Source organism: Capricornis sumatraensis, chromosome 20 (genome assembly GCF_032405125.1).
Source record: "Capricornis sumatraensis isolate serow.1 chromosome 20, serow.2, whole genome shotgun sequence".
Taxonomy (NCBI): domain Eukaryota; kingdom Metazoa; phylum Chordata; class Mammalia; order Artiodactyla; family Bovidae; genus Capricornis; species Capricornis sumatraensis.
In genome coordinates this window covers 32,481,983-32,503,316 of record NC_091088.1, presented here as the reverse complement: position 1 = coordinate 32,503,316, position 21,334 = coordinate 32,481,983, and the positions used below count along the sequence as shown (strand labels likewise).

The following is a 21,334-nucleotide window of genomic DNA, read 5'->3' as shown; positions in this document are numbered from 1 at the left end:
GACCTACCTGCACAGATGAAACCTGGAGGAGTCCAAAAGTTACCTTTGCCTCATTACCATGCTAAGAACTCCACTCCAAGGGGTCATTTGTACTCTGCTATGGCAATCCATGACTTACCAACTAAATAACAACAGCAACCTACTCCAGTATTCTTGCCTAGGAAATCCCACGGACAGAAGAGCCTGGTGTGCTACGGTCCATGTGTTCGCAAAGAGTCGGACATAACAGCAACTGAGCACAGCACACAAGCGCAATCTGTGGGAGAGCAAGGGGGTGGGAGGGACTGCCCATGCACCAGCTGTTGCTGGAAATCTTTGTCCTTTGCCCCAGTTTCTGATGATGCACTTGCCTCTCACCCCGCAAAATTCCCCACTTTCCTCCCTTTGGGGAGCGGGTGTCTTTAGACATGAGCTCCCCTTCTCCATTCCCTGGCCATCCAAGAACAGCTTGTCTCGCCTGAGCCAAACTCAGCTTTGTTTTTGGCATTGGGAACCTGAGCAGGAAAGAACTCCCTGACCAATCCAGGGGTGCTTCAGTTCAGAGGGACCTCAAGAGTGGGGGTGCTCACATCTAATTGGGTAACATCCTCTGTCTCCAAAAGATTAGATAAATTGCCGTCGCTCGGAGATTCAAACAGTTAGGGCTAAGGTCGGGTAACATACGTAGCTCAAGATAGCCAGGGAGTTCACTTCTCCACCCGGGATTGCACCACCGCCCAAAACCAGTAGGCAGTAGTTACAGAAGCTGGACCTGCGCCCTTCCACGCCCCTCTGCAACGAGTACAAAAGACAGAGGAGGGACTTGCCACTGGTAAAGCCAATTAACAATTCCCGAGAAATAAAAATAGAAACTGGGTAATAAAGCCTAACCTTTTTTTGTCTGTTTCCTTTGTGCTAGTTTCACTTGCTCACTGGCTGCCGCATGCAGAGGTCTTGTACCCGAAACTTTTGGACCAGAGTTCCAAGCTCAAGAATGCTGCGCCTGACACCTGGGCTCTACGTGCCCTGTGCAGGAGCGCTGCGCACCGCACTGCGATTCAAGATGGTGGCGGCAGGCGGAACGCAGAGACGCCGCTTGGGGCGCTGCACCCTACCAGGAGCCTGAGCGGCATACCTGCGCCAGACCGGCAATATCTCGTCCTCCTCCTGGCTCAGTCAGTTCAGTTGCTCAGTTGTGTCCAACTCTTTGCGATCCCATGTGTTAAAGCAGGCCAGGCTTCCCTGTCCATCACCAACTCCGGAGCTTGCTCAAACTCATTTCTGTCAAGTCAGTGATGCCATCCAACCGTCTGTTCCTTGGCGGTCCCCCTCCCCCTCCTGCCCTCAATCTTTCCCGGCATCAGGGTCTTTTCCAATGAGTCACTTCTTCACATCAGGTGGCCAAAGTATTGGAGCTTCAGCTTCAGCATCAGTCCCTCCAGTGAATATTCAGGGTTGATTTCCTTTAGGATTGACTAATTTGATCTCCTTGCTATCCAAGTGACTTTCAAAAGTCTTCTCCAACACTACAGTTCAAAAGCATCAATTCTTCAGCACTCAGAGGGCAAGAGCTCACACCTCTCCATTTTTCTGATCAGAGAGTAAAACCTTCCTCTGCTTCTGGACCGAACTCAGTATCATTCCATTGGTTTGAACAACGCTGGGCAGGAGGACCCTGCTGGGGCTTGTTAGCAATTTTGTAGATCAGGTTCTTGTTTACCTGTTGTCAGGTTCCCCCACTAGAATGTGAGCCCTAGTTACCATGTCTCTCCTGCTCATTTCAGTGCCCCACACTGTACCTGCCCCATACGGGCACTCAGTAAATATGATAATAAAAATAAAGCTAATGAGGGAATACACGAGCATTCTTTGATTATAAACATCCCACGACAGATTAGTCTCCAAGTACGACCTACAATATGTCTCAAACAACATTCCTGGAGCACAGGAAGAAACATGCCCCAGGAATTGCCTAGCAGTCAAGTGGTTAGAACTCCATGATTTCACTCCTGAGGGCTTGGGTTCAATCTCTGGTCAGGGAACCAAGATCCTGAAAGCAAAGCAGGATGGCCAAAAAAAAAAAAAAAGCATGCTCTAAAGAAGTTCTTAATCCCTAAACTAGAGTTGTCACACATCTGAGCAAACACTCAATACACTAAGAATGAATGATACAGAATATGTGACGATTGCTTTTAATCTTTTACGCAAAGATAAATAAAGAATAATATACACAACTACTTTCTTCCTTTTGAAATATCACAACTCATCAGTCTTTACTCAGGGTAGGTGCGCACCAAGGCCCGCTGGCAATGTGTTTACAATTTCTTTATCCACCTCTTCTTTGCTGTATTGTCATCCACTTGCTAACTACACAGCCCTCAGTATCATATTTAGGAGTCTTATTCTGGTAAAAAGTAGAAATTTCCTTTCTCTTTAGCAATTATGGCAAAGTTCCTGGTGCTTTGAGTGACTATTAGCATTGTAACTAGCCACATAGATGTTCCTTTTATTCAAGGTATTCAGTGTTATTTGAAATTATTATTTTGTCTCTCTAATAACAGGCCAGATACATGACAAAAGAAATCTGGTCATAATTGTTCTCCTTATATTCCTCTCCCCACACCATCCCCAGTGCATAGAACAGTACTGAACTCAACCCTGCTGCTGCTGCTGCTGCTGCTGCTGCTGCTAAGAAACTTCAGTTGTGTCTGACCCTGCATGACCCCATAGATGGCAGCCCATCAGGCTTCCCTGACCCTGGGATTCTCCAGGCAAGAACGCTGGAGTGGGTTGCCATTTCCTTCTCCAATGCATGAAAGTGAAAAGTGAAAGTGAAGTTGCTCAGTCGTGTCCAACTCTTAGCGGCCCCATGGACTGCAGCCCACCCATGGGATTTTCCAGGCAAGAGTACTGCAGTGGGGTGCCATCGCCTTCTCCACCTTGGCACTTAACAAATTTTTGGATGAAAGAACAAATCACTGAATGAATGAACCAATGAACTGTGTCTCAGTATTGCCAATGGATTTCATGAGTAAGATGCCTTTCTACTCTTTTCTGTTTCATCAGCTTCAGCTGTACTGGGTTACTGACGTTAACACAGGCAGAGTATAGAACCTAGCTTCAGTCAGTGATCGTCATTTCTATAATAAATCCAATGATGGGTTTATAATAAAGCAAATTGAATGATGTTAACCTTGTGTCCCATGTTCCCCATGTGTGAACTCAAGGAAGCAGATGCTGTCTTTGCTCTGACACCATCGGCAGCTCCTTATATTACCAAGGACTGCTTCTCTGCCTGACGGTGCTTTTGGAATATGGTAACATGACAGTGCCCAGGAACTAATGCCCCAAAAAGATGATGGATAAAATCTCCAGCTTCTCTGTCCTTCAGTGGAACAGCTTTGAGATTATACAGGATTTCCAGTGGCATTTGGAGCCCTGGTTGCCCATGGTAGACACCCCTAATTCACAAAAATTCATTTGGTTTTCCTTCCTTCCTTGTTCCATTTCTCCACTCCCTCAGAGAAGACAGAGTGCCTGCCTGCCTGCTAAGTCACTTCAGTTGTGTCCAACTCTTTGCAACCCTATGGCCCGTAGCCCACAGGGCTCCTCTGTCCATGGGATTCTCCAGGCAAGAAAACTAGAGTGGGTTGCCAGGCCCTCCTCTAGGGGATCTTCCTGACCCAGGGATTGAACACGCGTCTCTTATGTCTTCTACAAAGGCAGGCGGATTCTTTACCTCTAGTGGCACCTTCTACAGCTTCTAGGGAAGCTCTAGAAGACAGAGTATCTGAGATAATTTTCATGGGATTGAATACAAATCCCTGTCCCCAGGTCTCCTTTCAGGATGATACCAGGGAAGACACTGGGGAATCATGTATCTATCGCATAAAGTTGTTGAAAGGATTCACTGAGTTAATACAAGCGAAGTGATTAGAAAAGCACCTGGTATACAGTCTGTGGTCCATAAATTTATTAGTTGGTATCTAGTATTATTTGTCTCCTCTGACCTGCTAATCTTGGTTCTCTATTTAGGTCCACAATTTTCCTCTTCGTAGCTGTCTCAATCCCCAGTCAATCTCTGAAATTTCTAGGTGAAGTTCATCTACCTCCTTTGAACCCACTTTTTTAATGACTCTATGCATTAGCTTACATTAATGCAGCAGAGGGGACCAAAGCTTTCAAGTACTGCACACATTTCACAAGATACACTGCAGGGGAAAAAAAAAATGACTAAGAAGGATCAATAATATCCTAGGGTCTTGGTGGACACCTTCCTAGTGGAGGTGGACTTCTGATTCCTGGTGGAGGGTCTCAGTCCAACAGGGGCAAGCTTATTGGCATCCCTCGAGTATGGGAAGCCTAATTGGTGGGCCTATGGGTGGTCTCATACCATGTGGCGTGCTAAGTTGCTTCAGTCATGTCCGATTCTTTGCAAACCCCAAGGACTGCTGCCCACCAGGTCCTCTGTCCATTGGATTCTCCAGGCAAAAATACTGGAATAGGTTGTCATTTCCTTCTCCAGGATATCTTCCTGACCCAGGGGTCAAACCCATGTCTCTTACATCCCCTGCTCTGGCAGGCAGATTCTTCACCAGTAGTGCCACCTGGAAAGCCCATACCAGGTGGAGGAGCCGTAATTCCTGGAGGTGGGACTGCTCAACCAACAGGTGTGGGTGTAGCCCCCCTTCCTGGTGGATACTGAGTTGGAGGTCCAGCAATGCTGGCAGTGGCAGCAGCTGCTACAATACCTCTTCCCTGTGGAGTCATGACTTGTTGGGATGGCCGCCCCGGCCCCATGGACAGGGCCGGTTAATCCAGCAAGAGTCTGGGGAATTGGAACACCAGCTGGAACACCTCTGCCAGCTGCTCCACCAGCCCCCAGCATCACCAGTAAATGGTACTTGAGCAATGCCAGGACCTTTACAGGGTATTCCCTCCACAGTCATGGAAACCAAGTTCTCCCGGGCAGCCACACCAGACCCCAAACTTGCTTTTCTTCATACTCTGAAGGCTCTGAATTCTTTGCCTTGATCTTCCTGAATTCATCACAGTCACAGAGGATCGAGTTCACCTATTTGTCAAAACCCTTAAAAGGACCAATGAAGATCCAACCATCCTGCCGGACGCATCTCACCTGTAGTCAATGTGCGGCAGCATCTTGCACCTCTTTCCCAGAGTCACGATTGCTGTTCCACCAACTTCGATGTCCACAGGACAGTTTCGGGATCCTGAAGACCTAAGAAAGCCTACGGATTAAGGTACGATGCAGGTTCTCCACCACACACTGCAAGCTGGGGCAGAAGCTTCCAATAGTAGAAGAAGCCTCTTTGTTTTGATCTGTTTCCTCTTGGTATCGGCTACCTGGCTATCCTGATACTGCTTTAATGACCTCTTGGTGTCTCAGCTAAGAAGACCTGTCTCAGTTCTGCCTGGAAATCTGCCACAGGTACTTGCTCCTGCTCAGTGACTCCCTCCGGTACAGGTGACACCGCTGGCTGCTCAGTGAGGCTGCCCTCCATTTGACTTGGGGTCCTACTTCACGTACAGAGCTGCTCCATAGCCCCCCTCAGGTGTAGACTGTCCCTGGCCTGCTCTGTCGCGCCGCTGGCCACTCCTCAAAACAGAACAGAACAGAACAGGTCAGGCATCTCCAGGGACCGCTCCCCTCCACCCTGCTCTTTGCCACCGGCGCACCAACTAATCACGCCTGCCCTGTCTGCGCATGCACAGCAAGCCCCCGGCCCCACTTTTGATAGCTGCCTTTCAACTTGCCTTTCTCTAGGTCATCCCCAACAGCTTCAGAAGTAGGAACATGAAACTCGACAGATCAGACTTAAAAGGTTTACATCACTGTTGAAAAATGGCTAGATTTTTCTGTTTGGCCTTTTCTGTTCCACTAGAGAGATAATATTGCTAAAGCAATTGCTAGGTGAGCATTTAAGACAGACAGCGACTTCGCTTTCACTTTTCACTTTCATGCATTGGAGGAAATGGTAACCCACTCCAGTGTTCTTGCCTGAAGAATCCCAGGGACGGGGGAGCCTGGTGGGCTGCCGTCTCTGGGGTCGCACAGAGTTGGACAAGACTGAAGCGACTTAGCAGCAGCAGCATCAGTGGATCTAACGGGCTTTCCAGGGGGTGCAGTGGCAAAGAACCAGCCTGGAGAAACAGAGAAGCGGGTTCAATCCCTGGATTTGGAAGATCCGCTGGAGAGGAGTGGGCAACCTACTTCAGTATTCTTGCCTGGACAATCCCATGAACAGAGGAGCCTGGTGGCCTACAACCCATAGGGTCAGCAAGAGTCAGCATGACTGAGAGTGCACACTTGCAGGCACATGCACACACACACACACACACACACACACACACACACACACACACACACCTCTAGTTACATGTCATGGTAAATATTTTATCTTTATTTATTGATAAAATAATTTGGTGAAGTTGTCCAATGGAGCCAGGATTAAAATTCAGAATTTTCTTATCTGAAATCTCACTCTCAAGCCACCACCACATTGCAGATCTAACTGACCGAGTATACTTGTTGGAAATCTCATTCTCCTTTCTCCCTAGTATCAGAGCTCTGAGTTTCTTGAGTTAATTTTTAGCTAAGATTTACTCTAGAACAATTCCAGAAAGTTTGACTTTATAGAAGCGGCGGTGTCAATTCCCTTAATGTGTTATGAGTTATGACTCTGCTACATAAAAACTCTCGAATGTAGTCAAGTAGTCACCTTTTCGATATTTATGTTATCCTTTTTCCCAATGACTAAAGGCTATGAAACACTATGAATATGCAATAAATACATCTTAGTGGATTGGTTTAAAAATTATAAAACAGTAAATTCCCTTTTGCATGTGAATAATTCTACAACAACCAGATAGCTTGTATTTAAACTATCTGCCCCCAAAACATTTCTACACTGTTGGTGGGAATGTAAGTTGGTGTACCCGCTGTGCAAAACAATATGGAGGGTCCTCAGAAAACTAAAAACAGAACTACTATATGATCCAGCAATCCCACTCCTGGACATATAGCCAAACAAAACTACGATTGAAAAAATACATGCTCTCTTGTGCTCATAGCAGCACTATTTACAATAGTCTAGGTGTGGAAACAATCTAAACGTCCATCAACAAATGAATGGATAAAGAAGGTGTGGTGTGTGTATAGCAATGGAATACTACTCCGCCATAAGAAAGAATGAAACAGTGCCATTTCTGGCAACATGAATGTGACTAAAATTATCACACTAAGTGAAGCAAGTCAGAAAGAGAAAGACAAATACCATATGATATTACTTATATGTATATTCTACAAAACAGAAACAGACTCACAGAGAAGATGTGTGATTAGCAAAGGAAAGGTAGGAAGGGAGAGGAAGGGACTGGGAGTTTGGGGTTAGTAGATGCCAACTACTAAATTCAGAATGGATAAACAAGGCCCTACTGTATAGCACAGGGAACTATAACCAATCTCCTGGGATAAACCATAATGGAAAAGAACATCCAAAAGGAATGCATATAACTGAGTCACTTTGCTGCACAGCAGAAATTAATACAACATTGTAAATCAACTATACTTCAGTAAAAAAAAAAAAAATTAAAAATAAGAATAACAGTAAACTAGCTTCCCCAAAGGGGCTTCCCCAGTGGCTCAGGGATAAAGAATCTGCCTGCAAGGGCAGAAGCTGTAGGAGACCCAGGAGATGCAGGTTTGACCCCTGGGTTGGGAAGATCCCCTGGAGGAAGGTGTGGCAACCCACTCTAGTGTTATCACCTGGAGAATCCCATGGACAGAGGAGCCTGGCAGGCTACAGTCCATAAGATTGCAAAGAATCAGCCACAACTGAAGCAGCTTTGCATGCACGCAGCTGCCCCAAAATGTATAACCAAAATTATAGATTTTAAAATACTTTGGGGATGAATTAAGCTGACATAATTGCAATATATATAATGAGGATGACTTCTGTTTTTCAGTTATATTAAATTATTGTAAAATATAATTAAGATAAAATTTACCCTCTAACCACTGTGAAGTCATACAATTCAGTAGTGTTAAGTATCAATTCAGTTCAGTTCAGTTCAGTCACTCAGTTGTGTCCGACTCTTTGCAACCCCATGAATCGCAGCACGCCAGGCCTCCCTGTCCATCACCAACTCTGGAGTTTACCCAAACTCATGTCCATTGAGTCGGTGATGCCATCCAGCCATCTCATCCTCTGTCATCCCCTTCTCCTCCTAACCCCAATCCCTCCCAACATCAGGGTCTTTTCCAATGAGTCAACTCTTCACATCAGTTGGCCAAAGTATTGGAGTTTCAGCTTCAACATCAGTCCTTCCAATGAATACTCAGGACTGATCTCCTTTAGGATGGACTGGTTGGATCTCCTTGCAGTCCAAGGGACTCTCAAGAGTCTTCTCCAATACCACAGTTCAAAAGCAACAATTTTTCACCACTCAGCTTTCTTCATAGTCCAACTCTCACATCCATACATGACCACTGGAAAAACCATAGCCTTGACTAGACAGACTTTTGTTGACAAAGTAATGTCTCTGCTTTTGAATATGCTGTCTAGGTTGGTCATAACTTTCCTTCCAAGGAGTAAGTATCTTTTAATTTCATGGCTGCAGTCACCATCTGCAGTGATTTTGGAGCCCAAAAAAAGAAAGTTTGCCAGTTTCCCCATCTATTTGCCATGAAGTGATGGGACCAGATTCCATGATCTTAGTTTTCTGAATGTTGAGCTTTAAGCCAACTTTTTCACTCTCCCCCTTCACTTTCATCAAGAGGCTTTTTAGTTCTTCTTTGCTTTCTGCCATAAGGATGGTGTCATTGGCATATCTGAGGTTATTGATATTTCTCCTGGCAATCTTGATTCCAGCTGTGCTTCTTCCAGCCCAGTGTTTCTCATGAACGTAGAATTTCTCATAGCATTTCTATGTACTCTGCATAGAAGTTAAATAAGCAGGGTGACAATACACAGCTTTGATGTACTCCTTTAAGTATACTCACATCTTTGTACAACCAATCTCAAAAATTCTTTTCACTTTGCAAAACTGAAATGCACACCCATTAACTCATTTCCCCTCCCTTTGAGTCGCTAGCAACTAACTAACCTTCTATTTTCTTTCTCTATGAATTTTTACTACTCTAGGTACTTCATGTAAGTGGAATCATACAGCATTTGCCTTTTTGCATCTTGCTTATTTCACTTAGCCAAATGTCCTTAAGGTTCATCCATGTTGTAGCAAGCATTAGAATTTCCCTCCTTTTTACGACTCCATTGTATGTATATACCACAGTTTGTTTATCCATTCATCCAACACTTGGATTGCTTCAATCTTTTGGCAGTTATGAATTATGCTGCTATGAAAATGGTTGTGCAAACACCTCTTTGAGACTCTGTTTTCAATCCTGTCAGATATATACACAGAAGTGACATTGCTGAGTCATATAAGAATTACATTTTTTTTTTTTTAAGAATTACATACTTAATTTGGGGGGAACTGTTACACAGTTTCCATGGCAACTGCATCATTTTATATTTCTACCAACAGTGCACAAGGGTCCCAATTTCTCTACAAGGTGATTCCACATTTTCTACTATCTCAGTGTCACCACATCTTGGTCTCCATCTTTTTTTATGCTTCCTTATCAATTGTAAAAACCCTATTTTACACATTTTTATTTACCTTTGAACAATTTTTTAAAACTAATATTCACTCACTGAGTGCCTACTTTTGATGATGGGAATTTTTTTTTAATGAATAAGCTCTAGCCCCTCAGCTCTAGAACCTCTCTGACTAGTATAAAACATTTAAAAATACTCCAAAATTATAATGTGATATGAAATATAATCATATAATGTATGTCACCTGATATACATGTATAAAAGGAATTCCCAGATGGCTCAGTGGTTTAAAAAAAAAAAAAAATCCGCCTACCAATACAGGAGACACAGGTTCAATCCCTGGGTCAGGAAGTTCCCCTGGAGAAGAAAATGGCTACCCACTGCAGTATTCTTGCCTGGAAAACCCCAAGGACAGAGGAGACTGGTGGGCTACAGTCTATGGGGCTGCAAAAGAGTCAGACATAACTTAGCAACTAAACAACATATTAAAAAAAAAAAAAACCCTGTAAGAATGTTAGCTGATATTTTGAAGAAAAGACAGCATTATGATTGGATATAGACTGCTGAGAAGGAGTTTCAAGTCCAACGAGTGTAAAAGAAAAATTCATTATTAAACCGGCAATTTTATGATACATATTATATACAAAGGCAGATGGGTTTGAGAGATTGGGACTGGGTTGGTCCCCCAAAATATTAAATATCATGCAAAATTCTTGTTTATGTTTATATCATGTAATTAAAATTCCATTCATGAAAATATAAAATGAAAGGAGGATAGACTCCACTCCCCAGAGATTAGCTGCCTCTTGTACACCAAGCCCAGCCCAGACCCAGGCATACAAAGTTTAATGCTTAGACCATTGCAATTTAGCCCAGTCCTCTGGGACTATGAAGGGTCAGGAAGTAGACATACCATGGTCAATCTGATTTAGAGTATTTTTAAAAACCTACCAACCATGCCTCCATTAATCTCAACATGTCATAGAACCACTGTTAGCCTAATTAAGGGCCTCCCTATAAGGGGTATTTTCCAGTGGTCATGTATGGATTTGAGAGTTGGACTATGAAGAAAGCTGAGTGCAGAAGAATTGATGCTTTTGAACTGTGGTGCTGGAGAAGACTCTTGAGAGTCCCTTGGACTTCAGGGAGATCCAACCAGTCCATTCTAAAGGAGATCAGCCCTGGATGTTCATTGGAGGGCCTGATGTTGAAGCTGAAACTCCAATACTTTGGCTACCTGATGAGAAGAGCTGACTCATTTGAAAAAACCCTGATGCTGGGAAAGATTGAGGGCAGGAGGAGAAGGGGACAACAGAGGATGAGATGGCTGGAGGGCATCACCGACACAATGGACATGGGTTTGGGTGGACTTTGGGAGTTGGTGATGAACAGGGAAGCCTGGCGTGCTGCAGTTCATGGGGTCACAAAGAGTCAGACACGACTGAGTGACTGAACTGAACTGAACTGATAGACATTCCTGAAAGAGAATCTTCACCAAACTTGCATGGTTAAGATCAATCACAGAAAACTGATACAGATTCCAAGGACATCTGAATATACAGTTCCATCAAATTATAAACCCACACAGACGTATATGTCATATATATATGGCAGGTAGAGTAATATGTATATAAATATGTGGGGGATATACATCTTTCAAAATTATTACCAAGATTATATGTGTGTGTGTATATATATCCTAAAGAAAGAATGAATACCATAGAAAAGAGGATGCATGCATATATGCTAAGTCACTTTAGTCATGTCCGACTCTGCAGTCTCATGGACTGTAGCCTGCTAGGCTCCTCTGTCCATAAGATTCTCCAGGCAAGAATACTGGAGTGGGTTGCCATGCCCTTCTCCAAGAATGGAGGATAAGTAGATGTTATTGGGAGGTATGTATATTCATAGAATGGATCAGTGGATCTTTGGGGAAAAGTCATTACTTCTTGCATTTATCAGGCAAGTTCACTGAATGATGTTTTGGGGAAGTTCAATTTTAAAAGATAATACACTTTCCACATAAAAACTAACTATTAAGTAGTAAATCATAGATCACAGTTAGTTAGCATTACCAAGATAGCAGAAAAGGGCACTTTTCAGATGCACAGAGTAAGAAATTTACTACCAAAATATTGTTACCACGTGTCTGATTATTTTTACCCATGGAAAGAAAGTATGACACACAAGTCTTTCATTAATGTTTGGGTGCATATGGACTCACCTTATTTTCTCTATCCCTGGAGCCAACACTTGTGTAATTATTTGATATATATAATTTTTTTTATCAAAAGCATTGGTGCACATCAGTGAGAACTTTCAACCACCTTGAAAATGACTTTTAGAATATTTCATTAGCAGACTGTCTTTCAGAGCCTGAGTTGACATTCATGTTTCTTCATACCAGTCTTTCATCCATAAAACCCTTTGTTCTGCTGAACAGTTTTCAGACAATGTAGGCAATCAAAAAAAAAAAAAAAAGGAAAAGGAAAAGAAAGAAAGAAAGCATCCATTCCAGCATTTGATCAGTCTTATTCAAATCTCATCTATTAATAATCTTTCTAAACCTATGAATTTTATTTCCCTTCTTTCAGTATCATATTTTTTAAAAAGCCTCCCAAGTTTAATGAAATGGGAGTTTGATATGTCACAGGAATGAGGCACAATTCATGGTTATATTTTATCCACTTCTGTCACTTTCAATAAAGTATACAGGAAATAACTGCTATGTTCAGATAGAAGATTTATTTTTAATTACAGAAGATTGAATTTTCAGCACTCAAACAACTGGGGAAAAAAATACTCAGTTACTTAAATAGCATTTTATACACTCCAAAAAGATAATATGTTCAAAATGAAATAATTCAGTCAGATATTTTTCAGTTGTTTAATAAAAACAAAATATTTAGTGATTATTTTGAGAAGCAACATGTTTCTAACCTGTCCTATAAAATGGGTGTGTTTTGGAACCACAAAGATTCAGGACTATGTAAAACATGGATAACCACTGTGTCTAGTCTCCACAATGCAAGAATCACATTGACTTCCCCAACTCTTCCAATATTTATGTGCAAAATATATATATCATTTCAGCTGAGGTACTTAGGAAGCTTAAAAATGGAGCTATTCCTAAACAAGCAAAATTTTACCATGTCTTGGCATGTGAAAGCACATAATCTATGAAATATGAACATTTCAAAGCAGAAAATCCTGCTTTCCCTGTGCAACTATGCCTACTAATCCCACTACCATAATTTAAATAACCATCTGGAGCATTTAGTCATAAGGGTTAAACACAAACCATTAAAAACAAAGAAACACTAAGTTCAGCTTGATTTACTATCCTTTATATATTATGCTTCAGCCTGTAGTATAAAGGGCCCTTTAGGGGCCAAACTGGAATTTGCCAGATTCTTTCCCAGAATAGAGATTTTTATTTCATCTTTTGTTCTATACTTTAAAATGTCCAAGTTTCATTATGTTTTATTATTTTGTTGTTCAGGCTAATTTGCTTTTATCATACTTCATAATATTATGGTTTGAGAATGAAATAAAGAGTAAAATTTGGTTTCAAATTATGTATCTTAGAAGAGAGAAATGGGAATTGTCAAAAAGAAATTAAAGAGTTATAGAAGAAGCAAGATTCTTTTTTATACTTTTCTTTCCAAAAATGTTACTAAGAATTTCTAAATATGTCAAAATACTTCTTAAACGAGAGAACCATATTTAAAATACTCATAAGAGTACCTAAAAGCAACTTTCAACCCCCTTCAGCCAGTTAGACAGGAAATACTTCTGTCAGTCTTAGAACTCAGACACTGTAATATCAGGATGGAAATGGAACCAGTTAAGACTGGAGAAAAACTACTTTCTAAGAAAGCTTTCCAAAGAAGCTTCATGGAGAGAAAAGAGTTTAGCAATAAACTTAAATTCACATGAGAGATATTCCAGCATTTGTGCAAAGCTGATAAGGCTTCTCAAACAAGAACTGAACTTTCTCGGGATAGAAGGGGTTAAAACTGATTTAAGGAAGACTACTCATGGGAGGAGCGAATGGAGCAATAAACTGAGATGCATAACACATACTGAAGAAGGATGGGGCCATACTGAAGAGCTAAATAGAACACAATAGCTGACTGTGTTCATGCATTTGGATTATGCCTTTGGGATGTTTTTAGGGTTTTGGACATTTGAACATTTTGTATTCAAAATTTTCGCCGAGCACCTGCTATGTTTCAAACACTTCATTAGGCACTGAAGTTATACAGATGATGGTAAGACTTACAGTTTTGCAACTTGACAATGGTGAGAAAGAGATACACAAACAGTAGAAACCATACTTGGAATTTTTAATTTTGACCTTTTCCCAGACTAGCAATCTGCAGTACAATACTCTCTTGATGCTGGGCAGAGGCAGCGAGCGGCAGCTCCCGTTACTCCATGACTGGAGTAAACAATGGATAACAGCTACAACCATCATGTACCTAGACAACCATTCTGTTTTCACTTACAGTACAGAATTCAATAAATTACATGAGTCATTCAATAATTATAAAACAGGATTTGTGTTGGACAGTTTTGTCCAAGTGTAGGCTAATGTAAGTGTTTGGTGGGTTAAGTGTATTAAATTCTTGGCTTCATGGTGGGTTTTTCCGGACATAACCTCACTGTAAGCTGAGGAAGATCTGTAATGACATCTAAAGCAGAATCCCTACTCTCCAGGGGGAAGAGAGCATGTTGGAGAGCTCACATGCATATAAATGAACTTAGCTACAAATCAGAAATGGACTCTCAGACTTAGAGAACGAACTTACGGTTGCCAGAGCGGGGGAGAATTTGGGGAAGAGATAGAGAGTTTGGGATCAACATGTACACACTGCTACGTTTACAATGGATAATCAACAAGGGCTTACTGTACAGCACAGGGAACTCTGCTCCATGTTCTAAGGCAGCCTGGGTGGGAGGAGAGATGGGAAAATGGACACACATATAGGCATTCATGAGTCCCTTTGCTGTGCACCTGAAACTATCACAACATTGTTAATCGGCTATACTCCAATATAAAATTACAAACTTTATAAAAAAGAGAGAGAGTAGCAGTCAGGGTTTCTGCCCTCCAGCCCCTCCCTGCAAAGCCCCAGGATCACACCCCAGAGCTCCTTCAGGCAGCCTCCCAACAAAGCTCTCCCACAGCAGGTTCTAACAGTTGCACCCTCCTCCTGCCCCGTTAAGCAGAGGAACAAGCCAGCATCACCCTCTCACCAGCCCTGTTGGAAGGCACTGTCGCACGGAGCCTCCCCGCCCCTTTCCCACACCTTGGTAAACCATCTCTTTATTAAGCTCTCCTCAAATGACGCAGTTTGAGAGTGTGATCTGTTTGCGGCTGGCAGCCTGTGAGACAACAGTCCTTATCTCCCTCTCTCGCTCACCAACATTTGATGCCACTGTCCCCTCTCTTCTTATCTCTGACTCTTGCTGCTTAGTCTCCTTAATGAGTCTGTCTTGGTGTGGTCAAGAAACAGTGACAACATTTATCTTCAACAGCCCTCCCACGTATTCCGAGTAAAAGTAATGTGCTCTGATGGAAACATGGCTTCAAGACAAGATCCCTAGGCAGGGCCTTTACTTGTCACACACATACACATACAGAATCCAAATTACTTTTGTGAGGTAAAAGTCCTGTTTTATGACAAGTCAAGGACAATTTAAATATAAAAATTCTTCTCTCTACCCTGTGCATTGTGTGGCTGTGTTAGGTAGCGAGCATAATTCCCTCACTGGCAGGAGCACCTGCTCAACCACAGAGAGCAACATTCTCCTAGCATCAGCAAGACAGCTCCTTAAAGGACTCCTTATTCCTTCTGGCTCTTGGAAGGGGTCACATGACCACGAAGATGCTGCTTAGATTTGGAGTATGTAAAATGTTGATAATACGTCATTTGATGTACAGTCCTCTGTCTCAAAAAAACTTTTATGACTATGCCTTGATTTCTAACTGGCAGAACAATTCTCAGAGCTTTCTGAGACACTTTTCCCGGGTTATATTCCTCAGATTTGGCTTGAATAAATTTTTCCAGTTCTTTCTTAGATCAACTGATTGATTTTTTTCTGACAGTTTTATACCCCTCAGTTCAGTTCAGTTCACTCGCTCAGTCATGTCCAACTCTTTGTGACCCCATGGACTGCAGCACACCAGGCTTCCCTGTTCATCTCTTTATGCCCCTACGCACCTCCAAAAAATAAATTCTGATTTACTTTGGCTTCTCTTCCTCTGTTTATCTCTTAAATTCTGTTTCCTTCCAGAGTTACATTTGACCTTTCCCATGCTTTTCTCTTTTTATTATATAGACTCTTTCTGTGAAGCTTCACATCTGTGACTGATTTCCAAGTCAGAGGAAATGCTCAACACTTTCAAATCCTTAGCATAATAATACTAGTCCTCTCCACTGACCTTCAGTCCCAAATATCATTCTGGGTACTGGACAGCTCCCTTTAGGAGTCCTCAAAGGCCTCAAACAACAAATTCAAAATTGAATCATCAAGTACCCTCTAAAACTTACGCCTTCTCTTGTTCCATATCCTATTGAATGGCACTGGTCTCTGCTCAGAATTCCAAGGCACAAAGCTATGAGTTGTCCTTCATACCTCTTACTCCATTATCCTTCACCCATTATTTGAGCCAGATAGGACTATCGGTTCTGTCCTCTTAAATACATCTTGAATCTATCCCCTCTTCTTTCCTCAGTCTCACTGCCTCCTAATTACACTGCTGGAATCAAACCTTACTCTTCTATAATCCACCTTCCATATCACTTCTTTCTGATGTTTCTAAAATAAATCTTATCCTATCACTCTCCCGTTTTATTCTTTAATGACTACATATTACATTCAGGATAATACATTCAAGCTTTCCAGAAAGACTTGCAAGACCCTTGCCTGCATTTCGATAGATAAGCCTGTATCTATGGATAGATAGAGAGACAGACCTTACTGGTTCTAGCTCTCTGAAGAAGGCTTACTAATACAAGCTGTGACCTATGATACAAATACAGTTTATATCACCATCAATATGCAGCACAACACATGCACACATACACATCAAGTATATAACTAGTTTAAAACCAAATCTCATGCCAATTATTTGTTATTATACGTCCTGAACTGCTGAACTCTTTTTTCTATTTTATTATTAGTGCTTGTGTAACTTTTAAAATTACTTCTATGATTAATTAATATATTTGACTTTCAATTAGAAAAACAAAATCATGTAATGTTAGTTGAATCCATTTATTCCAAGACCTTCTTCTGAGATTGCAGTCCTTTTTCCTGGCTTTTGTTTTGATTTCATTTGATTGAAATTTTACAGTAATCAAGTAGATCCAAAGACTACTTATAAGTTATTCTTCTCAAATCTTAAAATTTTATTTATTATTATAGTATTTGCTATTATTATTTATTTTCTTTTTCAGCTTTGTAAACTTTATCACAAATTGGTATCTGATATATAATGCAAATTGACTGGAAATGCTCACTTTTTTCAGAGTAGACCTCAATCAGTCAGCACTTTCCTAACACAAAAGCTCTGGTGTGATATTCCACCAATTTATTACAATTTCCTCAAAAAGAGATGATTTTTAAAGTTATTATTAGAAGTCTACCTAATCATGAACACAAATAAATAAAACTTAGTCATATGGTTTTATTTCAATATAATAAGTTTGCATTTTATTGTTTTTGATTCTGTGGCATATCATTATTATTTTTATAAAGTGATTGTTAACTACCATCAGTATTTAATTCAGATTCATTGACTATTATTATGGTTATTTAATTATCAACAAGCAAATTATTATTTAACTTTAATAAATGAAAATATATGAGTGCAATTAATTTTTCAAATAAAAGATATGCATTTTTTATTTTTATTGATAAACTATTTTTGATATAATAGTTTTCCACTTAATGGACTATTTGAAGGAAGACTGATATCAATTAATATGTCTATTAAGCACCACCATTTTCAAAAGTGATCCCTAATTATCTTGCTGTAGCCTATTTTGATAAATGTGAATGAAGTATCTGTGTATTTTTCCTACAACTAATATATAGCAAGAATTAAATTGGGCATTCCTTGCTTATATAATTTTCATCTAATTATATAGCCATTAGATATATCTCTCAAATGCTCAATAACTCTCTCTTTACAATCAACTCATGTTTAATTAAAAAGCAGTGATGAACTTGCTAACTCTGCATTAACTACTCATTTGTGATATAAAATTAATAGCGGGTCTAAATTATCTTAAGTGATTTAAGGATTTCCAATATAGTCTCCCAACTTCAAAGGTACTTGATTCAAACAAACAGGAAATAAAAACATCATTAATTAAACATTTTCCTGTTAAATAATAATGCTTGCATTTCTATTTATTTTAATCTTAGAATATATTAACAATAAATTTACAAAACAAGAAATACAAATGACCGGTGGTTATATAAAATTTATTCAGTGCTGTTTATGTATAGTGAAATGTAATTTAAAATAAAAAGGAGGAGGGAAGCCTATTTTGCTCTGAGTTTCTACCAGAAATAAAGACCAACCTGTGAATGGGGTTGTTACACAGTTTGCCATTCTGTCTGTCTCTGCCGTGCTTCTCTGCTTCCCATTGGACTTGGAAAGCCAGTTGACCTATACAGCAGTGTGGACCAAAAGCATGACCCAAGAGGAACATTCATGATGCTCTGACCCAATGATATTATTTATCTGGAAGTTAAAATATGAGAAATAGAGTGTATAAAGTTGATAATAAGAGCAGAAAGCAGCAAGAAATATTAGGTAAGACATCAAAACGGAAGCGTGCTGAAGAATAGTAAAAATTCTCTCGGCAAATTTCGAACATACAATAAAGCATTGTTAACTATAGTCACCATGCTGTATGATGACTTATTCCTCTTATTACTTACATACCCTTTGACCAATGTCCACCCATCTCCCCCACACTCACCACCTGGTATCCACCATTCTACTCTCTGCTTCTAAGACTTTGACATTTTTAGATTCTACATGTAAGTGAGATCATATGCTATTTTTCTTTCAGTATCTGGCTTATTTCACTTAGCATAATGTCCCCCAGGTTCACCCATGTTCTCACAATGGCAGCATTTCATCCTTGTTTATGGTTCAGTAATATTCCAGTGTGTATATGTATGTCTGTGTGCCTGTATGTATAATTTTTTATTCATTCTTCTGTTGAAGTGTGCAGGTTGTTTCCATGTCTTAAATGCTATAAATAACACTGCAATAAACATGAGGATGTAGATATCTCTTCAAGATAATGATTTTACTCCTTTGGATAGATACCCAGAGGTGGGATTGCTGGATCATATGGTAGTTTTATTTTTAGTTTTTTGAGAAACCTCTATACTATTTTACATAATAGCTTTGTCAATTTACTTCTCACCCGCAGTATATAAAGGTTTCCTTTTCTCCACATCTCACCAACACTCATTATCTTCTTTTTTTAATGATAGGTATCTTAACAAGTGTGAGGTGATACCTTATTGTGATTTTGATTGCATTTCCCTTATGATTATTGATATTGAACTTCTTTTCATATACCTATTTGCTATTTGCATATCTTCTTTTTAGCATATATCTATCCAAGTCTTTAGCCCATTTTTCAATTGAGCTATTTGTTTTCTGCTATCAAACTGTTTGAATTCCTCTCAGTCTTTTCTACTAAATATGTCATTACTATACACAAAAGCTGAGATTTTTTAATTTTAAATAAAAAGTTAAAATATATATTTTTTAAATCTCTTACTGAGGGCAGAAGATTATCAGATCTGAGAGCTAGAATTGTACTTCATCTCTAAAATCTTTCCTCTATCACATTCAGTGTCCAACTCCTTGGTGATTGGCTTTTCTATGATCCTATGAAGCCCATTAACACAAATAAACAAAAATAAGAGACTGTTAAAATAAATTATAGTGTGATAGAATTCTATAGACTTAGTAAAAGTGGCATTATAAAAGCATTTTATTAGCTTAGAAATATGAAAATGAAGTAATAAATCACAATATAAAACTGTCATCCAATATGTGTGGTTTCTTTTGTTAAAAATAAAGTGCATATTTTAAATATCTGGTAGACAAATATATAATCTAGATAAGTACTTAGGCCAACATGTTAAAAGTGTCACTTCTTAGTGATGAAATTATGATTGATTTCATTTTCTTATCTTTTGCATTTTCTAAATTTCTAAAAGAATTTTCTAAATTTCTCCTCTAAACATGTTTAACTTGTATAATCAAAACAAAGTAAAATTTAAAAATATGAAAGCAATGTCTGTCCATAAGTGTTTAGGATTATGCTTTTCCCTTACTTTTTTGTGACAAGCAAGTATTACTTTTATCATTGAAAAAATATATAATTTCAAAATAGCATAGGTAAAATATAAAATGAGAGAATGCATGATTCCACATGAGACTTTAATCAGAATTATGATACACTATTAATATATCCTACATAAGCAACTCTGTTTTAAAACACACCACTATAGAAACAACTTTTACAAAAAATACAGTACTATATAAGCTTGTTTCAGGGCAAGGATTTCCAGTGACAAACTGATCTTTAAAACCTCTGTAATACACAAAGGTTTTATACACACACACACACACACACACACAGTCTTCCCTGGTGGTTCCAAGGTAAAGAATCTGCTTGCAATGCAGGAGACCCCAGGTTTGACCCCTGGGTTGGGAAGATCCCCTGCAGAAGGGAATGGCTACCCACTCCAGTATTCTTGCCTGGAGAATCCCACGGACAGAAGAGCTTGGTGGGCTATAGTCCATGGGGTCACAAAGAGTTGGACACAGACTGAGTGACTTTCACTTTCACTTTTTTCATATACATATATATTTATACACAGAGGTTAAAGTGTCTGCCTGCAATGCGGGAGACCCAGGTTCGATACCTGGGTTGGGAAGATTCCCCTGGAGAAGGAAATGGCAACCCACTCCAGTATTCTTGCCTGGAGAATCCCATGGACAGAGGAGCTTGGTGGGCTACAGTCCACGGGGTCCAAAGAGTCGGACACGACTGAGCAACTTCACTTTCACTTTCACTTTCACACATATATATACACAGACATACACACAGAGGAGCCTGGCATGCTGCAGCCCATGGGGTTGCAGAGAGTCAGACATGACCTGGCGACTGAGCAACACCACACATATATACACACACATCGTCTTTATCATACAACTCAATAGCAAAAAAATAAACAATCCAATTTAAAAATGGGCAGAACTTAACAGTCATTTTTCCAAGGAAGACATACAAATGGCCAACAAATACATGTAAAGGTATTCAACATAGGAAAATGCAAATCAAAGCCACTTTGAGGTATCACTTCACACCTGTTAGAGTGACTATTATTTTTTAAAAAATAAGTGGTGTGTTAGTAAAGATATGTAGACAAGGGAACCCTTGCACACCAGGGATGGAAATGTAAATCAGTACAGCCATTATGGCAAACAGTATGGAAGTTCCTCAAAATATTAAATATAGGACTACCATGAGGCCTAGTAATTCCACTTCTGGGTATCCATCCAAAGGTAATGAAATCATGGTATTGAAAAGACACCTGCACTCCATGTCCATTACAGCATCATTCACAATAACCAAGAAATGGCAGCAACATAAATT

General features: G+C 40.0%; 2 pseudogenes; both read right to left on the bottom strand.

Annotated features, from left to right (window-relative positions):
• Nucleotides 1–4,233: 4,233 nt before the first annotated feature.
• Nucleotides 4,234–5,157, bottom strand: LOC138096405 (small nuclear ribonucleoprotein-associated protein N-like; annotated as a pseudogene).
• A 206-nt stretch (nt 5,158–5,363) lies between these two features.
• Nucleotides 5,364–10,578, bottom strand: LOC138096744 (SNRPN upstream reading frame protein-like; annotated as a pseudogene).
• Between the last annotated feature and the right edge of the window lie 10,756 nt (nt 10,579–21,334).